Source organism: Arachis ipaensis, chromosome B10 (genome assembly GCF_059453495.1).
Source record: "Arachis ipaensis isolate K30076 ecotype BB chromosome B10, ASM5945349v1, whole genome shotgun sequence".
Classification (NCBI taxonomy): Eukaryota; Viridiplantae; Streptophyta; class Magnoliopsida; order Fabales; family Fabaceae; genus Arachis; species Arachis ipaensis.
In genome coordinates this window covers 60,197,854-60,222,428 of record NC_142435.1, presented here as the reverse complement: position 1 = coordinate 60,222,428, position 24,575 = coordinate 60,197,854, and the positions used below count along the sequence as shown (strand labels likewise).

The 24,575-nt window shown below is 39.8% G+C and overlaps 1 non-coding gene across 1 annotated transcript; it reads right to left on the bottom strand.

The window, feature by feature from the left end:
• Nucleotides 1-13,580: 13,580 nt before the first annotated feature.
• Nucleotides 13,581-13,688, bottom strand: LOC148580226 (small nucleolar RNA R71). Its single transcript, XR_015898987.1, has one exon. It is a non-coding gene; the product is annotated as a small nucleolar RNA R71 (small nucleolar RNA).
• Nucleotides 13,689-24,575: the final 10,887 nt, after the last annotated feature.

Below are 24,575 nucleotides of genomic sequence, written 5' to 3'. Positions count from 1 at the left end.
GTAATTCTTCTTCCTCCATTGGTTCTTCTCTTTGCCTTCCTCCGTGTGGTCTTCGGCCTTGATGTGCTTCAGGAGTAAATGTGGGATGCTAGTAGTTAATCACAATTGATGCCTTCATCACAGAATATGATTTCTTTTTAATTGAAAAGTCTTAGTAAGAGATAATGTATGATCATTGATGCATGATTTTTAATTTTCATGAGAAGAGAAACACCAAACTTAGTGTTTGGTCATATGCTAGGCATATAGTATGAAAATGTTTGTAACTCTGGTTTGGTGTGCTTGAAGGCACACCAAACTTTAGGAGTCTTAGCATATGTAAAAAAATTTGCATGCATTCATTAAGTACGTCCATGAAAAGAAAAAAGAATCATGCTCAGGTGATCATAGCTTATTGAATTTAAAATGACATAAATCTTAAATCATGGGTTGCCTCCCATGGAGCGCTCTTTTATTGTCACTAGCTTGACATTGGAGCTTTCTTTTATGGTGGTTGAGGATTGTAGTGCCTCAACTTGTCTCCCCTGACTGTGATCCTCCTCTTTGTTCTCTGGTGTTCAATTTCAGCATGTTCCAACGAGAGTATGTTGCTGACAGTATAATGGTCATCAATCTGTTGGCTTGCTCCCAGTTGTTGATATATCAATTGCACTTTGTCACCTTTGGAAAGCCCTTCTGTTGGAATCTTCCTGTTCTTCCAACCCCTTTTTGTTTTGTTTCTGCGTTTCATCCCTTTTTTTGTTGATCTTTCTTTTCTGGCTGTAGGCTTACCTTGGTGATCTCTCTCTTCAGTGGCTAATACTCCAATATCCCCTTGGACTTTTTCATCCTTCTGCACAATCTTCTGCCTTGGGATATTGTTGTGAATCACCTTGTCAATTTCCATAGAGTCCCTCCTCTTATTACTAAATTGGGCTTCTGGTAATACCTTCAGAGTGACACTCTTATCATGCATCCTGAGAGTTAGTTCTCCTTGCTCTATGTCTATGATAGCTCTAGCAGTGGCCAAGAATGGCCTTCCCAGTATAATAGAGTCACCATCATCCCCATCTGAATCTAGAACCACAAAATCTGCAGGGTATATGAAATTGTCCACCTTGACCAGAAGGTTTTCAATCATACCCCTGGGGTATACCGTTGACTTATCTACTAGCTCTAGAGATATCTGTACCGGTTTAACTTCCTCTATATGCAATTTTTTCACCAAGGAGGATGGTATTAAGTTGATACTTGCTCCTAGATCGCACATTTCTTTAGTGATGGTTAATTCCCCAATGGTGCAAGGCAGCAAGAAGCTCCCTGGGTCCTCAAGCTTCGGAGGAAGCCCTTTTTGAATCAAGGCTCTGCATTCCTCAGTAAGCAGTATGGTTTCTTTCTCATCCCAACTTCTTTTCTTATTGATAAGCTCCTTCAAAAACATGGCATACAGAGGCATTTGCTCAAGTGCTTCAGCCAAGGGAATATTGATCTCCAGCTTCTTGAGAGTCTCAAGGAACTTATGAAAATGTTGGTCCTTAGCCTCTTTGTTGAACTTCTGGAGATATGGCAGTGGAGGTGTGATGCTCTTTCCTACTTGCTACTGTCCCTGAATCACTTCTTTTGAACTGTGTGACTGGTTATCCTTCTCTTTGAGTTTCTCAGTGCTCTTGTTTGGCATCACAACTTGATTCTTGGCTTCATCTTCCTTTGTTTGCTCCTCATCTTCTATTGACCTTTTGCTGCTCTCTGCTTGCTTCTTTGTAGTGTCATTGTTGCTCATCAATGTTCTCCCACTCCTTAATTGTATTGCCTTGCATTCTTCCTTAGAATTTGGGATTATGTCACTCGGCAGTGAGCTTGAAGGTCTCTCAACAGAAATCTGTTTGGAGATTTGCCCAATTTGCCTCTCTAGGGTCTTTATGGAGGCTTCATGGTTCTTGGTTGTCATTTCCTGGTGTTTCAACATTTTGTCTATCAAGGTCTCCAAGTTAGTGAGTCTTTGAGATTCAGGTGATACTTGAGGTGGGTTGTGAGATGTGGGTGGTGGATGGTAGGCATTTTGGTTGGTTATTGGATTGGTACTGGTTGGGGTTGGGGTAGTTGTTTTGAGGTTTTCTGTAGGGGTTCTGGTTAGTTTGCTGCTGGTTGTGGTTTTGGTTGCTTCTTGGGTTGTTTTGGTTTGAGTTCCTCTGCCATGGTTGTTGGTTTTGGGTGTGATTATCTCCCCATCTGAGGTTTGGGTGGTTCTTCCAGGATGGATTGTATGTATCACCATACACTTCATTTGGTCCTTGGTTGTGCATGTACTGTACTTGCTTTTGTTGTTGTTCTTCTTGAGTTTCTTCATTTTGCCCCCATGTGGATGATGGTTGGCTTGTGTTAAGTGCTGCAACTTGGAGGCTATCAATCCTCTTGGCCATTTGCTCAAATTGTTGTTGAATTTGCTGCTGCATCATCTTGTTTTGAGCCAAGATTGAGTCCACCCCTTCTAGCTCTATTACTCCTCTCCTTTGTGATGGTTGGCGATTTCTTTGATGAGCAAAAAAATATTGATTGTTGGCCACCATGTCAATAAGATTTTGAGCTTCTTCTGCTGTCTTCATCAGTTGCAATGATCCTCCAGCTGAGTGGTCAAGTGATTCTTGAGCCTTTAGAGTGAATCCTTCATAGAAGTTCTGTAGCTTGTCCCACTCAGTGAACATTTCTGGTGGACATTTCCTCAGCAGAGCCTTGTATCTCTCCCATGCTTCATACAGATTTTCAGCATCCAACTACGTGAATGTTTGCACCTCAGTCTTCATCCTGATGACTCTTTGAGGTGGATAGAATTTGGCTTGAAATTTAGTCACCAAATCATCCCAGCTAGTGATGCTTCCTTGAGGAAAAGTTTCAAGCCATTGTGCGGCCTTGTCCCTTAATGAGAACGGGAACAGCAGAAGCTTGTAAGTCTCAGGGTTCACGCCATTGGACTTGACAGTGTCACAAATCCTTAAGAAGGTAGATAGATGTTGATTTGGATCCTCCAATGGTCCTCCCCCAAATGAGCAGTTGTTTTGGACCAATGTAATGAGTTGTGGCTTCAATTCAAAGTTATTTGCATTGACATTAGGGGTGAGAATGCTGCTTCCACAATGTCTAGCATTTGCAAAGGTATAGGAGGCCAAAACTCTCCTCTGGGGTGGGTTGTTATTGTTGTTGTCTGCTCCACCAGGTGGATTGGTTGAATGTTCCTCCATATCTTGGAATTCTTCTTCTGATTCCTCTTCTCCAACAATATTTTTCCCTCTTTCAGCTCTTCTTAACCTCCTGAGAGTTCTTTCGTCTTGTTCATGAAAGGTGGGTGTGGTTCTTCTTGTACCTGACATACAAGTAGAACATAAGAGACATACAAACCCATGACACTTCAATCTACTGCTAGAATGAAGTTTTAGTTAGCTTAAGCAAAAATTCAAACAGTTAGTGGGTTAATTGAAAATTAAAGGACAGAAAAGAAAAAAAATGCTTGATCTAGATCTCCACTTTACTTAATCATTGTCAATCTAATCAATCCCCGGCAACGGCGCCAAAAACTTGATGTGCGGAAAACGATCCGACACAAAACTCACCGGCAAGTGCACCGGGTCGCATCAAGTAATAATAACTCACGGGAGTGAGGTTGATCCCACAGGGATTGAAGGATTGAGCAATTTTAGTTCAGTGGTTGATTTAGTTAAGCGAATCAAGATTTGGTTGAGTGATTTGTGATTTACAGAAATTAAATTGCATGAAAAATAAAGGGAATGGGTAATTTGAATGAAATTAAAGAGAACTGAAATTTAAGGTGCTAAATCTTAAAGAACAAGAAATTAAATGGCAGAAACTTAGAACGCAAGAAATGTAAATTGCAGAACCTTAAAGTGCAAGAAATGTAAATGGCTTGAATTGTAAAGGGAATTGGGACTTGGATTTGCAGAAATTAAACAAGGAAAAGTAAATTGCAACAAACAGAAGAGTAGAAGATGACTTAGATTGAATCAGAACTAAAACAGAAAGGTAAATGAGCTTGAAAGCAGTAAACAGAGAATTGAAAATGGAAATCCAGATCTCAGGTCTCATGAGACTAGATAACCAAGTCTAGATCTCAATGCCTTCCTAGATCCAACAAGAGCAATTGCAAAGAAATTAAAGAAATGTAGAGTGCAGAAAGAGTAGATGAAAAAGCAATTAACAGAAACGGAAATTCAATTGTGCAGTAAAATGAAACAGAGAGATCTTAGGATGAGATTGAAACAGAATTCCTTTAATTCTCCAACCTAAGATCCAAGACAATTGTAATTAAAATTGGAAGCAAGAAAACTAAGAGGAAGGGAATTCAATTCTCCTTCCCCGAGACTTAGAAATTAAAATTCACTCAACACCAAAAGCTCTCCGAAAAGTCTCTATGAAAACTAAAGGAAAAGCCCCCTAAAAAGTTAAATCCTATGCTATTTATACACTTTCTTCAAATGGTCTTCAAGCCTTCAATTGGGCCTTTGCTCTTGATGAAATTGGGTTGATAGAGGCCTTGGTTGATTGCTCTTGGAGTTTGGAGAAGAACCGAAGTGAACCGGGTTTGGAATCATGTAAGCTTGAGTAAAAGTTTGAGTAAAAGTTTGAAGCAAACTTTTACTCAAACTTTTCATATCAGCCACCCCATCCTTGCTGCTACCAACGTTTGAGCCAAAGTTTGGGGTCAAACTTTTGCTCAAACGTTGGCTCCCCCTTGCACACTCATGGCGCCAACGTTTGCCAAAAAGTTTGAGGCAAACGTTGGCGCAAGCTTTTACTCTCCAGGATGTGTTGTTCATGGTGCCAACGTTTGCCAAAAGTTTGAGGCAAACGTTGGCGCAAACTTTTGCTCTCCAGGGTGTTGATTTGTGATGCCAAAAGTTTACCAAAAAGTTTTAGGCAAACTTTTGCTCAAGCTTTTTGCCCAAAAGTTTGCACAAAAGTTTGAGGCAAACTTTTGGTCAAGCTTTTTGCTCCCTGGTTTGTTTTCACTTATTCCAAAAGTTTGAGCTGAAGTTTGAGGCAAACTTTTGCTCAAACTTTTTGTCCTCTCTTCCTCCTAACCATTCCTTCTTGCTTCAACCTTTCTCCAAGCTTTCTTCACCTATCATTAATAAACCAAACACATCAAAGCTATGCTCAAAATCATGAGATATTCATTCTTTCATAATCTGTGACAATTATAGCATAAAACCTCATGAAATTGCATTAATTCATCTATGGTTGATTAAATCAAAGGAAGCATGAAAATCTACCCAATTGGCTTGATTATGGCCCAAGAAAGTGCATAAATCAATTGAAAATAAAAGAAAAAGGCTAGTGAAACTAGGCTAAGATGACTTGTCATCAGGTATCAAGCAAGGAGATCGGGAAAGTCTTCGCAACTACATGGAAAGATTCAACAAAACGTGCCTAGACATACAAAGCTTAGCAACAGAGGCTGCCGTCATGGGCCTCATCAATGGCCTACGAGAAGGAGCTTTCAGCCAATCTATATCAAAGAAATATCCCACATCCTTAGATGAGGTACAAGAGCGGGCAGAGAAGTACATCAACATGGAAGAAAATTCCCGACTTGGAGAAGCCTCGAAATCCGGTTTCACCTACCGAGATAAAGATAAAGAATCCAAGAAGAAGGAAGATCGATTGGGTGAAAAAATAAAAAAGTATCATAATTACACCCCTCTTCGGGTGTCCCTTGTGGATATTTACAAAGAAGTCTGTAACACAGAAAAGATACCCCCAGCTCGACCACTCAAAGGCAAAAGAGGAGGAGGAAATCGGAACGAATACTGTGAATATCATCGGGTCCAAGGACATTCCACCAACGAGTGCTTCAACTTAAAAAACATCATAGAGAAGTTAGTAAGGGAAGGAAAACTAAATCGGTATCTAGCCACCCGAGATGATGAACAAAGAAAAAGACGAAGAGATGAAGATGTCGGACGAGCTGAGCGATCACCTCGTACGCCAGAAAGACATGTCCATATGATACACGGAGGATTTGCAGGAGGTGAAATCTCCAAATCGTCCCGCAAAAGATACCTCAAAGAAGTATATCATGTCGAAGGGAAGGAGGAAGCACTCGACATCCCTGCAATCATGTTCACCAAAGAAGACGCATCCGGTATCATCTCAGGACACGACGATCCCATGGTCATCACCAATATACTAGCAAACGCCAATCTCCACCGCACATTAATAGACCAAGGGAGTTCTGGCGACATCTTATTCAAAACTACCTTCGACAAACTCGGCTTAGAAGAAAAGGAGCTTAGAGCATACCCGAACAGCCTGTTCGGACTGGGAGATACCCCAGTACAACCACTGGGATATGTGTCGCTACATACAACCTTCTGAAAAGGGAACCAATCCCGAACACTCAAGATAGACTACATTGTGGTCGACGTGAGTTCAACCTACAATGTCCTAATAGGTCGGACAATACTAAATCAACTCGGTGCAATAGTCTCGACTCCACATCTATGTATGAAATTCCCAATTACAGAAGGGATAGCCACGATAAAAGTAGATCAAAAGATGGCACGTCGCTGTTATAACGAAAGTCTAAACCTCAGAGGTAGAGGAGAAAAGTTCCATACAATTGAGCTTGGTGGAGTTCAGAGACGTGAAGAACTCTGTCCACAACCTGAAGGAGAAATAGAGAAAGTTCAGATCGGGGATACCTCGGACAAAACAACTAATATTGGCACGATCCTGAAGGGAGACGCAAAAGAATTACTACTACAGTTCTTACGAGATAATGTCGATCTCTTCGCATGGAAAGCTGCAGACATGCCAGGCATAGACCCCAAGCTAATGAGTCACAAGTTGGCGGTCTATCCAGGATCTCGGCCGATACAGCAGAGACGAAGAAAACTTGGGCCAAAACGATCCCAAGCTGTGGAAGAACAGGTACAAGCACTACTGGAGGCAGGATTCATAAGAGAAGTCAAGTACTGTTCCGGGGGTAACTAGAACTGTAGGCTGATCTCGGATGAGATCTTCGGTACTGGTCGGAGATGACGTGTCCGGCTGGCTGGTGGCAGCCGGAGCTGTTGTGTCCAACTTGTTGGACTGGCTGCACTTCTGATCCTTGGTCACCGGAGAGTGGGGGGTACCTGCAAGAGACTCCGATGCTTAAGTTAGCACGGGTATTAAACAGGTTTATTGTAGAATCAGAGTATGAGTTATACCTGGGTGCTCCAATGTATTTACAGTAGTGTGGGCTGACCTTTCTGATAAGATAAGTTAGTTATCTTATCTTATCTTATCCTGTTTTGGATGAAGTTAGCTTATCTTCAAGGGAACCACCTTTATCTCTGTAGGCTGAGATTTGCCTTTGGATTTGGGTCGTGTTCCTCTATTTGGGCCCTTTATTGGGCTTTCCTATCGATTTGGCCGAGCTCTTTTAGAAGATGTCAGGTAGTCTGACCTGATGAGGTCGGTCGCTTTATCGCCAATCATCCCGGGTCGGGTAGCTTGACCCAGGGTATGAACAGTGCCCCTGCTTGAGTTCGGTCTTCTTTTTTGAGGTCGAGTCCTTTTGACTTCAATCTTTAGTGAAACCGAGTTCGAGCATTTTGTCGATTTCTTCCTTTTGTAGACTCTTTTTGAATGTAGAACGTTTTTCTCTAAAGGCACGCGCTTTTATATCAGCGCTTTTTTGGGAACGCAAGCGGTTTTAATACTCGCATTTAATTGGCGTTTAATTGCCCCATTCTCCCTTGGCTTTTATTTTGAATTTCTCGATCAAAAGACGGTTTCTCTTCTTCGCTTCTTCTTCATAACTTCTTTCTCACTTTCAACTCTTTAATTTTTCTGAAGCCTCCGCTTGTAGCTTTCGCGTTTCAGCCCAGTGACGTTGCTTTGTGACTTTGCTTTTTCGTGGGGGAAGGGGTGATTCTGGATTTTGCCTTCTGCTTTTTTGCCTTTCTTTGTAGCTTTCTCATTTCCAGGTTTGGTTCTTCTTTCTTTTCTCCCTTTACACCATTTTGTGTCTATTTTGAGAAAGTTTTTTGGGAAAAGTTTGGATATTTCTACTTTCCGCTGTGCCTGATCATTGTGTGTTTCGTAATTTCTTCGTCTTTTGCATGGTCTTTGTTGCTTGATGCCTTTAGGGTTTTTGCATGTTGCGAAATGCTTTTGATTTTGAAGCTTTGGAATGATAGTTTTGTTTGATTCTGAAAAAAGGTCACATTTTTTATGATTTTTGCCTGGTATGTTTGCTGTTGTTTCTTGCTGATAGACTGTAGGAAGATGATTTTCTATTTTGTTTGTGTTTTGTCTTTCTCCTATGAAAAATGCTTGCTGTTTGAGGTCTTCCATTCTTGTTTGCGAGACGCCGGGACGTAAGTAGATTTTCCTTGATACCTCGCTTTGTTACTGCCTCCAAAGGATGCCCCAGGAGTTTTAGTTTGAGTCTTGGGGTTTCCTTTTCTGTGTATTCACCCGCCGAGATATTTTTGAGTAATCCATTCTTCTTTTCTTTTGTAGGGTTTAGTTGGCCTCATGTCTTCCCGAAATAACGTTGTAGAGATGCCTTCCCGGGTTCCTGAGGGTATAGCCAATTGGGTGGACTCGATGGTTCTTATGTGTGTCTCTCTGGTTGATTCTGAGTTTTGTGCACAGCTTAGACAGTTTCATAGTGTTTGTAGTAATTCCAGTGATGAGAAAAATTATGAGCTTGTCCCTCCCTCTTCTGATGAGGGAGTCTGTTTTTCTACTCGGGTTGTTGATGATCGCCCCTTCTTTTATGTTTATGATTTTTTCTTCGGTCCGCTGGGTATCACCCTTCCTTTTACTCAATTTGAAATCGATCTGTTATGGTCCTGTAATGTTGCACCCTCTCAACTTCACCCCAATTCCTGGGGTTTCATAAAAATTTTCCAATTGTTGTGCAATGGTTTAGGTATTCTGATGACAAGTCATCCTAGCCTATTTTAACTAGTCTTTTTCTTTTGTTTTCATTAAGATTATGCACTTTCTTGAGCTACAAGCAAGCTAATTGAGTAGATTTTCATGTTTCCCTTGATTGAATCAACCATATATGAATTCATGCCATTTCATGAGGTTTTATGCTATATTTGTTGCATATTATGAAAGAATGAATATCTCATGATTTTGAACATAGCTTTGATGTGTTTGGTTGATTAATGATAGGTGAAGAAAGCTTGGAGAAAGGTTGAAGCAAGAAGGAATGGCTAGGAGTGAAGAGAGGACAATGGAATAAGTGAAATTGAACCAGGAAGCAAAAAGCTGGACCTAAAGTTAGTGATGAGCGGATAATTTATACGCTTTTTGACATTGTTTTTAGTATGTTTTTAGTAGAATCTAGTTACTTTTAGGGATGTTTTCATTAGTTTTTATGTTAAATTCACATTTCTGGACTTTACTATGAGTTTGTGTGTTTTTCTGTGATTTCAGGTATTTTCTGGCTGAAATTGAGGGACTTGAGCCGAAATCAGATTCAGAGGTTGAAAAAGGACTGCTGATGCTGTTGGATTCTGACCTCCCTGCACTCAAAGTGGATTTTCTGGAGCTACAGAACTCGAAATGGCGCGCTTCCAATTGCGTTGGAAAGTAGACATCCAGGGCTTTCCAGCAATATATAATAGTCCATACTTTGGCCAAGAATTGACGACGTAAACTGGCGTTCAACGCCAGCCTTCTGCCCAAATCTGGCGTCCAGCGCCAGAAAAGGATCCAAAACCAGAGTTGAACGCCCAAACTGGCACAGAAACTGGCGTTCAACTCCACAAATGGCCTCTGCACGTGCAACACTTAAGCTCAGCCCAAACACACACCAAGTGGGCCCCGGAAGTGGATTTATACATCAAATACTTACTCATGTAAACCCTAGTAGCTAGTTTATTATAAATAGGACCTCTTACTATTGTATTAGGCATCTTTGGATTACCTTATGATCCTTTGATCACGTTTTAGGGGGCTGGCCATCTCGGCCATGCCTGGACCTTCACTTATGTATTTTTAACGGTAGAGTTTCTACACTCCATAGATTAAGGTGTGGAGCTCTGCTGTTCCTCAAAGATTAATGCAAAGTACTACTGTTTTCTATTCAATTCTTCTTATTTCGCTTCTAAGATATCCATTCGCACCCAAGAGCGTGATGAAGGTGATGATTATGTGTGACGCTCATCATCCTTCTCCCTTATGAACGCGTGCCTGACAAACACTTCCGTTCTACATGAAATAAGCTAGAATGAATATCTCTTAGATCTCCTAACCAGAATCTTCGTGGCGTAAGCTAGAATGATGGCAGCATTCAAGAGAATCCGGAAGGTCTAAACCTTGTCTGTGGTATTCCAAGTAGGATTCAATGATTGAATGACTGTGACGAGCTCCTAACTCGCGATTGCAGGGCGTTAGTGACAGACGCAAAAGGATAGTAAATCCTATTCCAGCATGATCGAGAACCGACAGATGAATAGCCGTGCCGTGACAGGGTGCGTGAGCATATTATTCACTGAGAGGATAAGATGAAGCCAGTGACAAGGGTGATGCCTCCAGACGATTAGCCGTGCCGTGACAGGGCATTGGATCATTTTCCCGTGAGATGACCGAAAGTAGCCATTGACAGTGGTGATGTATCACATAAAGCCAGCCATGGAAAGGAATGAGACTGATTGGATGAAGATAGCAGGAAAGCAGAGGTTCAGAGGAACGAAAAGCATCTCCATTCGCTTATCTGAAATTCCTACCAATGATTTACATAAGTATCTATATCCCTATTTTATTATATAATATTCGAAAACACCATAATTATTTTATATCCGCCTGACTGAGATTTGCAAGGTGACCATAGCTTGCTTCATACCAACAATCTCCGTGGGATTCGACCCTTACTCACGTAAGGTATTACTTGGACGACCCAGTGCGCTTGCTGGTTAGTTGTATCGAAGTTGTGACAGACTGTAAAACTAGATCAGAGTATCTGGCCTAAGAAGCCATTACCAAAGATCACAATTTCGTGCACCAAGTTTTTGGCGCCGTTGCCGGGGATTGTTTGAGTTTTTGGCAAGCTTTTGGTCCGGTAACATCAGTGCCAGATTCCCTTTTGATCCGGCAACAGCACCAAGTTTTTGGCGCCGTTGCCGGGGATTGTTTGAGTTTGGACAATTGACGGTTCATCTTGTTGCTCAGATTAGGTAATTTTCTTTTTGTTTTCTTTTGAAAAAAATTATTTTCAAAAATATTTCTAAAATTTTCTCATCTGTTTTCGAAAAAAATAAAAATGTTTTCAAAAATTTATTCAAAATTTTTAAGAATGAATTCTAGTGTTTCATGAAGCATGTGAAGACTGGCTGGCTGTAAAGCCATGTCTAAATTCATTTGGACTGAGGCTTGCAATTTGTTATCAAGAGCAAATTAGTTGTTGCTCATCCACCTGCTGCTGATCCATGATCACCTGCTGAAGCTTGGCTGGTCATTGGCCATGTCTAGTGTTTTGGACTGGAGCTTTCTTTGAAAGCTTGGCTAGCTAGTGAGCCATGTCTAATTCCTGGACTGAAGCTTTAGACTAACATGGCAAGATTCCTGGAATTCATATTAAAAATTTTTGGAATCCTTGTTTTTTCTTTTAATATGCGAAAAATATAAAATAAAAATCCAAAAAAATTAGAAAATCATAAAAATCAAAAATATTTTGTGTTTCTTGTTTGAGTCTTGCGTCATATCATAAGTTTGGTGTCACTTGCATATGCATCTTGCATTTTTTCGAAAATATCATGCATTCATAGTGTTCTTCATGATCTTCAAGTTGTTCTTGGTAAGTCTTCTTGTTTGATCTTGATGAATTTTTGTTTTGTGTCTTTTCATGTTTATCATATGCATTCTTGAATTCTTAGTGCGTAAGCATTAAAGAATTCTAAGTTTGGTGTCTTGCATGTTTTCTTTGCATTAAAAATTTTTCAAAAATATGTTCTTGATGTTCATCATGACATTCATAGTGTTCTTGGTGTTCATCTTGACATTCATAGCATTCTTGCATGCATCACATGTTTTAATCTAAAAATTTCATGCATTGCATCTTTTTAGTGTTTTTCTCTCTCATCATAAAAATTCAAAAATCAAAAAAATATCCTTCCTTTTTTCTCTCATCAAATTCGAAAATTTGAGTTGACTTTTTCAAAAATTTTTAAAATCAAATTGTTTCTCATGAGTCAAATCAAATTTTCAATTTGAAAATCTTATTTTTTTCAAAATCTTTTTCAAAAATCAAATCTTTTTCAAAATTATTAGTTATTTTCGAAAATTTCAAAAATATTTTTCAAAAATCTTTTTCTTATTTTTATACCAAATTTTCGAAAATAACATGATCAATTAATGTTTTGATTCAAAAATTTGAAGTTTGTTACTTGCTTGTTAAGAAAGATTCAAACTTTAAGTTCTAGAATCATATCTTGTGATTTCTTATGAATCAAGTCATTAATTGAGATTTTAAAAATCAAATCTTTTTCAAAACTAACTTCAATCATATCTTTTCAAAAATATCTTCTTATCTTATCTTTTTCAAAAATATCTTTTCAAAATATCTTTTCTAACTTCCTAACTTCTTATCTTTTCAAAATTTGTTTTAACTAACTAACTAACTTTTTGTTTGTTTCTTAACTTTTTCAAAACTACCTAACTAACTCTCTCTCTCTCTTTTTCGAAAATATCTTCCCTCTTTTTCAAAAATTTCTTTTTAATTAACTAATTATTTTTATTTTTTATTTTTAATTTCAAAAATTTTCGAAAAAAAAATACTAACAATTTTCAAAAACCATTTTCAAAAATCACTAACTCTTTTTCAAAATAATTTTCGAAAATTATCCCTCTCCCATCTCATTCTATTTATTCATTCATATCCTAACATCTCATCTCACATCTCTTCCATTAGTACAGTTGTGTTTCTTCCTTTACATCACATTCTTTGTCTCCCATTCTTCTTCCACTAACAAAGGGATCCTTATACTGTGGTATAAAGGATCTCTATTATTATTATTATTATTCTTTTTCTGTGCCTTCTTCTTTGTCATATGAGCAGGAGCAAGGACAAGAACATTATTGTGGAAGCAGATCCAGAACCTGAAAGAACTCTGAAGAGAAAATTAAAGGAAGCTAAAATACAACAATTCAGAGATAACCTTTCAGAAATTTTCGAACAGGAAGAGGAGATGGCAGCCGAAAATAATAATAATGTAAGGAAGATGCTTGGTGACTTTACTGCACCTAATTCCAATTTACATGGAAGAAGCATCTCCATTCCTGCCATTGGAGCAAACAACTTTGAGCTGAAACCTCAATTAGTTTCTCTAATGCAGCAGAACTGCAAGTTTCATGGACTTCCATCTGAAGATCCTTTTCAGTTCTTAACTGAATTCTTCCAGATATGTGATACTGTTAAGACTAATGGAGTAGATCCTGAAGTCTACAGGCTCATGCTTTTCCCTTTTGCTGTAAGAGACAGAGCTAGATTATGGTTAGATTCTCAACCAAAAGACAGCCTGAACTCTTGGGATAAGCTGGTCACGGCTTTCTTAGCCAAGTACTTTCCTCCTCAAAAGCTGAGCAAGCTTAGAGCTGATGTTCAAACCTTCAGACAGAAAGAAGGTGAATCTCTCTATGAAGCTTGGGAAAGATACAAACAGTTGACCAAAAAGTGTCCTTCTGACATGCTTTCAGAATGGACCATCCTGGATATATTCTATGATGGTTTATCTGAGCTATCAAAGATGTCATTGGATACCTCTGCAGGTGGATCCATTCACCTAAAGAAAACGCCTGCAGAAGCTCAAGAACTCATTGACATGGTTGCTAATAACCAGTTCATGTACACTTCTGAAGGAATCCTGTGAGTAATGGGACGCCTATGAAGAAGGGAGTTCTTGAAGTTGATACTCTGAATGCCATATTGGCTCAGAACAAAATATTGACTCAGCAAGTCAATATGATTTCTCAGAGTCTGCATGGAATGCAAGCTGCATGCAACAGTACTCAAGAGGCATCTTCTGAAGAAGAAGCCTATGATCCTGAGAACCCTGCAATAGCAGAGGTAAATTACTTAGGTGAACCTTATGGAAACACCTATAACTCAACATGGAGAAATCATCCAAATTTCTCATGGAAGGATCAAAAGCCCCAACAAGGCTTTAATAATGGTGGAAGAAACAGGTTTAGCAATAGCAAGCCTTTTCCATCATCAACTCAGCAACAGACAGAGAACTCTGAACAAAATGCTTCTAATTTAGCAAATCTAGTCTCTGATCTATCTAAGGCCACTGTAAGTTTCATGAATGAAACAAGGTCTTCCATTAGAAATCTGGAAGCACAAGTGGGCCAGCTGAGTAAAAGGATCACTGAAATCCCTCCTAGTACTCTCCCAAGCAATACAAAAGAGAACCCAAAAGGAGAGTGCAAGGCCATTGACATAAGCGCCATGGCCGAACCTCTGAGGAGAGGAGAGGACGTGAATCCCAAGGAGGAGGACCTCCTGGGACGTCCAGTGACCAATAAGGAGCTTCCCTCTAGGGAACCAAAGGACTCTGAGGCTCATCTAGAGACCATAGAGCTTCCATTGAACCTCCTTATGCCCTTCATGAGCTCTGATGAATATTCCTCTTCTGAAGAGAATGAGGATGTTACTGAAGAGCAAACTGCCAAGTTTCTTGGTGCAATCATGAAGCTGAATGCCAAATTATTTGGCATTGATACTTGGGAAGTTGAACCTCCCTTGTTCATCAATGAACTAAGTGATCTGGATCAACTGACATTGCCTCAGAAGAGACAGGATCCGGGAAAGTTCATAATACCCTGTACCATAGGCACCATGATCTTTAAGGCTCTATGTGACCTTGGTTCAGGAATAAACCTCATGCCCCTCTCTGTAATAGAGAAACTGGGAATCTATGGGGTGCAAGCTGCTAAAATCTCACTAGAGATGGCAGACAGCTCAAGAAGACAGGCTTATGGACAAGTAGAAGATGTATTAGTAAAGGTTGAAGGCCTTTACATACCTACTGATTTCATAGTCCTGGATACTGGAAAGGAAGAGGATGAATCCATCATCCTAGGAAGACCTTTCCTGGCCACAGCAAGAGCTGTGATTGATGTTGACAGAGGTGAAATAGTCCTTCAATGGAATGAGAATTCCCTTGTATTCAAAACTCAAGGATCTCCCTCTGCAACCATGGAGAGGAAGCATGAAAAGCTTCTCTCAAAGCAGAGTCAACCAGAGCCCCCACAGTCAAACTCTAAGTTTGGTGTTGGGAGGCCACAACCAAACCCTAAGTTTGGTGTTGAACTCCCATATCCAAACTCTAAGTTTGGTGTTGGAGAGTCTCAACAAAGCTCTGCACATCTGTGAGGCTCCATGAGAGCCCACTGTCAAGCTATTGACATTAAAGAAGCGCTTGTTGGGAGGTAACCCAATGTTTATCTAATTCTTATTTTTATTGTTTTTCATGTTTTCTTAGGTTCATGATCATGTGGAGCCACAAAATAAACAAAAAAATCAAAAACGGAATCAAAAACAGCAGAAGAAAAATCACACCTTGGAGGAGCATCTGTCTGGCGTTCAAACGCCAGAACAGAGCATAGTTCTGGCGCTGAACGCCCAGAACAAGCATGGTTCTGGCGTTCAACGCCAGAAATGGCAGCAAAGGGGCGTTGAACGCCCAAAATGGGCACCAACCTGGCGCTGAACGCCCAGAGTTGTGTGCAAGGGCATTTTGCATGCCTAAATTGGTGCAGGGATGTAAATGCCTTGACACCCCAAGATCTGTGGACCCCACAGGATCCCCACCTACCTCATCATCTCTCTTTCCATTCATGATCATCCCTTCTATTTTCCATTTACCACTCACATCCATACACCCACTACCTTCAAAAATTCAACATCTCTCTCCCACCCAATCCCACCCATATGGCCGAATAAACACTCCCATCTATCTCCTCCATATCTTCTTCTTATTCTTCTATTCTTTCTTCTTTTGCTCGAGGGCGAGCAACATTCTAAGTTTGGTGTGGTAAAAAGCATAGCTTTTTTGTTTTTTTCCATAACCATTGATGGCACCTAAGGCCAGAGAAGCCTCTAGAAAGAGGAAAGGGAAGACAAAAGCTTCCATCAAGGGTCTATAGCTCAGTGGTAGAACATTTGACTGCAAATCAAGAGATCCCTGAGATACCTCAGGGGATACATTTTCTTCCACACAATTATTGGAAGCAACTAAGGGTGGAACATCAAGAGCACTCCATCATCCTTCATGAAATCAGAGAAGATCTAAAAGCAATGAAGGAGGAGCAGCAAAGACAAGGAAGAGACATAGAAGAGCTCAAGGACATCACTAAGGTGGATTCATTCCTTGTTCTTACTTTCTCTGTTTTTCGTTTTCTATATTATGTGCTTATCTATGTTTGTGTCTTCATTACATGATCATTAGTAGTAGTGACTTTGTCCTAAAGTTATAAATGTCCTATGAATCCATCACCTCTCTTAAATGAAAAATGTTTTAATTCAAAAGAACAAGAAGTACATGAGTTTCGAATTTATCCTTGAACTTAGTTTAATTATATTGATGTGGTGACAATGCTTCTTGTTTTCTGAATGTATGCTTGAATAGTGCATATGTCTTTTGAAGTTGTTGTTTAAGAATGTTAAATATGTTGGCTCTTGAAAGAATGATGACTAGGAGATATGTTATTTGATAATCTGAAAAATCATAAAAATGATTCTTGAAGCAAGAAAAAGCAGCAAAGAACAAAGCTTGCAGAAAAAAAAAAAAAAAGAGGGGCGAAAAAAAAATAAAATAAAAAAAAAGAAAGAAAAAGAAAAAGCAAGCAGAAAAAGCCAATAACCCTTAAAACCAAAAGGCAAGGGTAATAAAAAGGATCCCAAGGCTTTGAGCATCAGTGGATAGGAGGGCCTAAAGGAATAAAATCCTGGTCTAAGCGGCTAAACCAAGCTGTCCCTAACCATGTGCTTGTGGCGTGTAGGTGTCAAGTGAAAACTTGAGACTGAGCGGTTAAAGTCAAGGTCCAAAGCAAAAAAAAAAAAAAAAAGAGTGTGCTTAAGAACCCTGGACACCTCTAATTGGGGACTTTAGCAAAGCTGAGTCACAATCTGAAAAGGTTCACCCAATTATGTGTCTGTGGCATTTATGTATCCGGTGGTAATACTGGAAAACAAAATGCTTAGGGCCACGGCCAAGACTCATAAAGAAGCTGTGTTCAAGAATCATCATACTGAACTAAGAGAGTCAATAACACTATTCGAATTCTGAAGTTCCTATAGAAGCCAATCATTCTGAACTTCAATGGATAAAGTGAGATGCCAAAACTATTCAAGAGGCAAAAAGCCATAAGTACCGCTCATTTGATTGAAGCTCTGTTTCATTGATAGTTTGGAATTTATAGTATATTCTATTCTTTTTATCCTATTTTGATTTTCAGTTGCTTGGGGACAAGCAACAATTTAAGTTTGGTGTTGTGATGAGCGGATAATTTATACGCTTTTTGACATTGTTTTTAGTATGTTTTTAGTAGAATCTAGTTACTTTTAGGGATGTTTTCATTAGTTTTTATGTTAAATTCACATTTCTGGACTTTACTATGAGTTTGTGTGTTTTTCTGTGATTTCAGGTATTTTCTGGCTGAAATTGAGGGACTTGAGCCGAAATCAGATTCAGAGGTTGAAAAAGGACTGCTGATGCTGTTGGATTCTGACCTCCCTGCACTCAAAATGGATTTTCTGGAGCTACAGAACTCGAAATGGCGCGCTTCCAATTGCGCTGGAAAGTAGACATCCAGGGCTTTCTGCCCAAATCTGGCGTCCAGCGCCAGAAAAGGATCCAAAACCAGAGTTGAACGCCCAAACTGGCACAGAAACTGGCGTTCAACTCCACAAATGGCCTCTGCACGTGCAACACTTAAGCTCAGCCCAAACACACACCAAGTGGGCCCCGAAAGTGGATTTATACATCAAATACTTACTCATGTAAACCCTAGTAGCTAGTTTATTATAAATAGGACCTCTTACTATTGTATTAGGCATCTTTGGATTACCTTATGATCCTTTGATCACGTTTTAGGGGGCTGGCCATCTCGGCCATGCCTGGACCTTCACTTATGTATTTTTAACGGTAGAGTTTCTACACTCCATAGATTAAGGTGTGGAGCTCTGCTGTTCCTCAAAGATTAATGCAAAGTACTACTGTTTTCTATTCAATTCTTCTTATTTCGCTTCTAAGATATCCATTCGCACCCAAGAGCGTGATGAAGGTGATGATTATGTGTGACGCTCATCATCCTTCTCCCTTATGAACGCGTGCCTGACAAACACTTCCGTTCTACATGAAATAAGCTAGAATGAATATCTCTTAGATCTCCTAACCAGAATCTTCGTGGCGTAAGCTAGAATGATGGCAGCATTCAAGAGAATCCGGAAGGTCTAAACCTTGTCTGTGGTATTCCAAGTAGGATTCAATGATTGAATGACTGTGACGAGCTCCTAACTCGCGATTGCAGGGCGTTAGTGACAGACGCAAAAGGATAGTAAATCCAATTCCAGCATGATCGAGAACCGACAGATGAATAGCCGTGCCGTGACAGGGTGCGTGAGCATATTATTCACTGAGAGGATAAGATGAAGCCAGTGACAAGGGTGATGCCTCCAGACGATTAGCCGTGCCGTGATAGGGCATTGGATCATTTTCCCGTGAGATGACCGAAAGTAGCCATTGACAGTGGTGATGTATCACATAAAGCCAGCCATGGAAAGGAATGAGACTGATTGGACGAAGATAGCAGGAAAGCAGAGGTTCAGAGGAACGAAAAGCATCTCCATTCGCTTATCTGAAATTCCTACCAATGATTTACATAAGTATCTATATCCCTATTTTATTATATAATATTCGAAAACAACATAATTATTTTATATCCGCCTGACTGAGATTTGCAAGGTTACCATAGCTTGCTTCATACCAACAATCTCCGTGGGATTCGACCCTTACTCACGTAAGGTATCACTTGGACGACCCAGTGCACTTGCTGGTTAGTTGTATCGAAGTTGTGACAGACTGTAAAACTAGATCAGAGTATCTGGCCTAAGAAGCCATTACCAAAGATCACAATTTCGTGCACCAGTTAGCATCAAACTTTTGCACAAACTTTTGGTTGAAAAGTTAGCCCCAACGTTAGCCCCCTAACTTGGAGGCTAACGTTGGAACTTGAAAATTTTCCCCTAGGCTCCAAAAGTTTGCGCCAACGTTAGCCCCCTAACTTTGAGGCTAACGTTGGCACATGAATTCCTCCCCTGGGCACCAAAAGTTTGCACCAACGTTAGCCCCCTAACTTTGAGGCTAACGTTGGCACATGAATTTCTCCCCTGGGCACCAAAAGTTTGTGCCAACGTTAGCCCCCTAACTTGGAGGCTAACGTTGGCACATGAAATACAAGGGAGAGGAGCAAAAGTTTGTGCCAACGTTAGACCCCTAACTTGGAGGCTAACGTTGGCGCCACAAGCACACTAGGCAAGGCCAACGTTAGGGTCAAAGTTAGACCCCTAACGTTGGCACCAACGTTGATATCAGCAAATTGGGCTAGCTGATATGAAAAGTTGGAGCCAAAGTTAGACCCCTAACTTTGGCTCAAACTTTTGGTCCAACTTTTGCAAAACTCCAACCCGGTTCAATTGGTTCACTTTGGTTCTTCTCCAAACTTCAAAAGCAATCAACCAAGGCCTCTTTCAACCCAATTCCACCAAGAGCAAAGGCCCAACTCAAGGCTTGAAGATCATTTGAAGAAAGTGTATAAATAGGATAGAATTCAAGTTCTTCGGGGAGCTTTCCTTTTGGAATTTTCATAATAGTTTTCGGAGAGCTTTTGTTATTGAGTGAACTTTAATTTCTTTGTCTTGGGGAAGGAGAATTCACTTCTCTTTCTCTCAGTTTTATTGCTTTCAATTTCAATTACAATTGTCTTGGATCTTGGATTGAAGAATTGAAGAAATTCTGTTTCAATCTCATCCTTGGATCTCTCTGTTTCTTTACTTTTAATTGAATTTCATTTCCGGTTAATTGCTCTTCATTTACTTTCTTTGCAATTTACAATTCCCTTGCAAGTGTTCTTGTTGGATCTAGGAAGGCACTGAGATCTAGACTTGGTTTTCTAGTCTCTGGGTCCTGAGATCTGAATTTCCCATTTCATTTCTCTGTTTACTGCTTTCTATGTTCATTTACTTTTCTGCTTCATATCCGGTTCACTCCCAAACACCTTTTACTCTTCTGTCTGATGCAAATTTACTTTTCCTTGTTTAATTTCTGTAAATCCAACTCCCAATCCCTTTTACATTTCGAGCAATTTACATTTCTTGCATTTTAAGATTCCGCAATTTACATTTCTTGCACTCTAAGTTTCTGCTATTTAATTTCTTGTTCTTTAAGATTCAGCACTTTAATTCCCTGTTCCCTTTACTTCCATGCAATTTAATTTCTGCAAATTACAAAACACTCAACCAAATCTTGATTCGCTTGACTAAATCAACCACTAAACTAAAATTGCTCAATCCTTCAATCCCTGTGGGATCGACCTCACTCCCGTGAGTTTTTATTACTTGATGCGATCCGGTGCACTTGCCGGTTAGATTTGTGTGTTTTGGGAGAAATTCATTTTTCCTCCAAAATACTCATCAAGTTTTTGGCGCCGTTGCCGGGGATTGATTAGATTGACAATGATTAAGCGAGGTGGTGATCTAGATCAAGCCCTTTTTCTTTATTTTTCTCTAATTTTGACTAACCCACTAACTGTTTGAATTTTTGCTTAAGCTAACTAAAACTTCATTTTAGCAGTAGATTGAAGTGTCACTGGTTTGTGTGTTCTTATGTTCTGCTTGTATGTCAGGTACAAGAAGAGCCATACCCAATTTTCATGAACAAGACGAAAGAACTCTCAGGAGGTTAAGAAGAGCTGGAAGAGGGAAAAATATTGTTGGAGAAGAGGAATCAGACGAAGAATTCCAAGAGATGGAGGAACATTCAACCAATCCACCAGGTGGAGAAGACAACAACAATAACAACCCACCCCAGAGGAGAGTTTTGGCTTCCTATACCTTTGCAAATCCTAGACATTGTGGGAGCAGCATCTTGGCTCCAAATGTCAATGCTAACAATTTTGAACTCAAACCACAACTCATCACTTTGGTTCAGAATAATTGCTCTTTTGGTGGAGGACCACTTGAGGACCCACACCAACATTTATCCACTTTCTTGAGGATATGCAACACTGTCAAAACTAATGGAGTGCCCCCTGACAGTTACAAACTGATGCTATTCCCATTTTCTCTCAGGGACAAGGCCACTCAATGGTTGGAATCTTTTCCAAGGGACAGCATCAACAACTGGGATGATTTGGTAACTAAGTTTCTTGCCAAATTTTATCCACCTCAGAGGATTATAAGGTTAAAAGCTGAGGTACAAACATTTACACAAATGGAGGCCGAACCCATCTATGAGGCATGGGAGAGGTACAAGGCTCTGATCAGGAAATGTCCCCCTGCTATGTTTAATGAGTGGGAGAAGCTTCAAAACTTCTATGAAGGCTTAACACTGAAATCCCAGGAAGCTTTGGATCATTCAGCTGGAGGTTCCTTGCAACTCATGAAAACTGCAGAAGAGGCTCAAGAACTCATTGATATGGTGTCCAACAACCAATATTTCTTTGCTCATCAAAGAGGCCGCCAACCATCACAAAGGAGAGGAGTAATGGAGCTAGAAGGAGTGGATTCAATCCTAGCTCAAAACAAGATGATGCAGCAGCAAATTCAACAACAATTTGAGCAAATGGCCAAGAGGATTGATGGTCTCCAAGTTGCAGCAGTTAACAATAGCCAACCATCAACCACTTGGGGACAGAGTGAAGAAACTCAAGAAGAACAACAACAAGAGCAAGTACAGTATATGCACAACCAAGGACCAAATGAAGTGTATGGTGATACATACAATCCATCCTAGAAGAACCACCCAAACCTCAGATGGGGAGATAACCAGACCCAAAACCAACAACCATGGCAGAGGAATTCAAACCAACACAACCCAAGAAGCAACCAAAATCACAACCAGCAGCAGACTAACCAAAACCCCTACAGAAAACCTCAAAACAACTACCCCAACCTCAACCAATACCAATCTAATAACCAACTCACTAACCAAAATGCCTACCACCCACCACCCACATCTCACAACCCACCACAAGCACCACCTGAACCTCAAAGACTCACCAACTTGGAGACCTTGATAGAAAAAATGATGAAACACCAAGAAATAACAAACAAAAACCATGAAGCCTCATTGAAAAGCTTGGAGAGGCAGATTGGGCAGCTCTCCAAGCAAATTTCTATTGAGAGACCTTCAAGCTCACTGCCCAGTGACACAACCCCAAATTTGCAACAACATCACCATACAATCTCACAGAATTCTCAAGGGATCTCCAATCTAGAAAGTGGAGTAGAGAGAATGATGACACATCTAAAGAGGATGAACAAACACTATGAGGACCTACTCGGGGGAATTGGGAAGCAAATAGAACAATTAGCCAAAAACCTCACAGAAACAAGTAAGAAGGAAGCAAAGCCTCACTTAGAGGGACAATGGGACAAGGAGAAGAAAGCTCAGAATCTGAACTAAGCAAGCACAGAGAATGTCAAGCTAGTGACAATAAAAGAGCGCTTGTTGGGAGGCAACCCAACTGATGTGCATAAACTTGATATGCTACGATTTAGGAAATTGCACGATCGGCAAAATTCAATCCGGCAAGTGCACCGGTTATCGTCAAGTAAAAACTCACAAAAGAGTGAGGTCGAATCCCACAAGGATTGGTTGAGTGAGGTAGTTTTCCTTTCATAACTATTTTAATAAAAAGGTTAATTAGTTGATCTACATTGCTAGAAGCTAAGTTTGGTGTTGCACACCAAAACAATATAAGGGAGAATGAAGGATTCTAAGTTTGGTGTTTCACCAAAATCCCATCATAAAACACATTCTCATTTTCTGCATAATGCTGGCTTCAAGCATGATGGATGAACTAGTTAACTATTCTGCTGTTTCCTAGTTTTCAGTTTTGTCATTTTTGAAAAAGAAAAAGAGTTTTACACATGGTTAATCTGATGCACAAGAACCATTGGCAAGGTACTAAGTTTGGTGTTCTCACACCAAAGTAAGTACAAAGGCCCACAAATAAATCCTGCATGCTAACCATTGTTTCTAAGTGCTTGGGGAACAAGCAACTTCCAATATCATTGCAGAGCATCATACAAGCCTTTGGAGGGATTAAGAATCATCAACCAAAGAAACAAAAGATGAACATAAAGGTCAGCAATGGTGATGAGAAGGAAAGCAAGTGAACTCCAACAGGTTGTATTGTTAAGTGACTGTTTACATCAAATATTGCTGCTATTGCAAGTTCCTGCCTGTCTGCATAGTATAGTTTCTTATACCCCTGCCTGCATGCATAGCATGGTTTTCCTTTATAATTCAATAAGCAAGATGTTTGATCATTCACAACATTCTTATCTTCAAAACTTGTTTGCACTCAATTTTCAAGAATGCATCACATGAAAGTTCTTTGAAAAGAAGGATTGAGGAATTAAACAATTTTGAGGCAAGCAAAAGATTAGGAGAAGTGGTGGTTCTAGTTGTATGATTATGTATTGAGGTTGCATGCTTGTGAAAACTTGCATGGGAGCTCATAGGCAGGACATGAAGTTCAAAGAAGTATTGTGGAGATTCTCAAAAATCTATTGATCCAAGAAGCAGCAAACAAAACAAAAATAAAGTAAAGAAAATACAAAAACAAAAAGAACATGGCCCAAGGCTCTGAGCATCAATTACTAGGCAGAAAAAGAAAGAAAGAAACAAAAACTCAAAGAGTTGTTATCCTAGTAAATGCTTGTGGTTGAAGTGTGTCAAGGAAAGAGGCTTGAGCAAGTAAATCCTTAGGGGTGCTTTAACACCTAATACCTTAAAACCAACTGGTTTAGGAGTATTGATTGAAAGCTTATCTAAAGAGCCGCTTTGAGACATGATACTTAGAGTCGAGGCCAGAGCACAGAAACTATAAGCTGCTTCAAGGTGATTACATATAAAGAGATCTCCATGATACCATTTGGATGAAAATCCTATGACCTACGACTCCCAATATGTAAGGACTAGTGAGCACTGAAGCCCTTGCATGAACATATGATTTAGAGTTCACCCCACTGTTACTTGATCACTTCACTCACTGTACTTTACAAGTGTTCCTCAATCCATCTTAATTGAAAGAATCTCTGAGCATAATTCATTTCTTGCTTGGGGACAAGCAAGCTTTAAGTTTGGTGTTGTGATGACAAGTCATCCTAGCCTATTTTAACTAGTCTTTTTCTTTTGTTTTCATTAAGATTATGCACTTTCTTGAGCTACAAGCAAGCTAATTGAGTAGATTTTCATGTTTCCCTTGATTGAATCAACCATATATGAATTCATGCCATTTCATGAGGTTTTATGCTATATTTGTTGCATATTATGAAAGAATGAATA